The sequence below is a fragment of the Salvelinus sp. IW2-2015 genome, linkage group LG27 (assembly GCF_002910315.2).
Source record: "Salvelinus sp. IW2-2015 linkage group LG27, ASM291031v2, whole genome shotgun sequence".
NCBI lineage: Eukaryota > Metazoa > Chordata > Actinopteri > Salmoniformes > Salmonidae > Salvelinus > Salvelinus sp. IW2-2015.
This window is the reverse complement of record NC_036867.1, coordinates 37,521,389-37,522,630: the sequence shown is the minus strand read 5'-3', so window position 1 is coordinate 37,522,630 and position 1,242 is coordinate 37,521,389. Positions and strand designations below refer to the sequence as shown.

Below are 1,242 nucleotides of genomic sequence, written 5' to 3'. Positions count from 1 at the left end.
AGTCTGTCCCTTTGGGGAAGCGACTCTCCTCGTTGACCAACGCTAGCATCCCAAGTTTCTGGCAGAGACACACAACCAAAACATCAGATTAAATCTACTTCCCATGAACATTACATCAGCCTCAGTGTTGGGCTGAATCCTAAATAGCACCCTATTCCCTATATAGTGCACTCTTTTTTGGCCAGAGCCCCAAGGGCCCAAGTAATGGACTAAATAGGGTATACAGATGTAGGATCTTAATTTGGTCACCCTGTAGCAGGAGAACTTTCTTGCAATACTTGACATTTTAAACTTGTAGTSTATTTGAGATTTCTTTTCTCCACACCCTTTTTTCTCCCCAATTTTGTGGTATCCAATTACAGTCTTACAGTCTAGTTACAGTCTTGTCTCATCGCTGCAACTCCCGTACGGACTCGGAAGAGGCGAAGGTRGAGAGCCATGCATCCTCCGAAACACAACCCAACCAAGCCYCACTGCTTCTTGACACAATGCCCATCCAACCCGGAAGCCAGCCCCACCAATGTGTCGGAGGAAACACRGTACACCTGGCGACCATGTCAGAGTGCACTGCGCCCGGCACGCCACAGGAGTCGCTAGTGCGCGATGAGACAAGGATATCCCTGCCGGCCAAACCCTCCCTAACCCAGACGACGCTGGACCAATTGTGCGCCGCCCCATGGGCCTCCCGGTCGCGGCCGGCTGCAACAGAGCCTGGACTCGAACCCAGAATCTCTAGTGGCACAGCTAGCTGTGTGTCCATAGAGAGGGAGTCCAGCGATGCAGTGCCTTAGACCACTGCACCACTCGGGAGGCCTGTATTTGAGATTTAAAAAGGCTTCTGAAGTTTGTAAATTTCACTTTAAAATGTCATCAGACTTGATTTTCCCATATAATAATTCCCATAATAATAATCCACTGGCTCAAATTAATATCCTACATCTGTAGAATGCCATTTGGGAGACAACTTTGGTCTCTTACCTTCTCTATGAGGTCCAGACACTCAGCGTTATCCATCCAGTCTATGGCTTCCCACTGGACTCCCTCTCTATGGACACACAGCGTTATCACAGGTAGAGCCCAACGTTGTTTCTGTCTCAGAATGTGTGTTGTATCTCAGCGTGTGTGTTTCTGTGTGTATATCTCAGTGTGTGTGTGTGTATCTCTGTGTGTGTGTGTGTGTGTTGTCATTACTGTCCTGTGAGGATCACAATGGGTAAGATCAGCTTGGCAATGATTGACAAT

The 1,242-nt window shown here is 48.1% G+C and overlaps 1 pseudogene; it reads right to left on the bottom strand.

The window, feature by feature from the left end:
* The window catches only part of LOC111953375 (unconventional myosin-X-like), a 47,836-nt pseudogene that overhangs the window by 23,193 nt on the left and 23,401 nt on the right, over window positions 1-1,242 (bottom strand).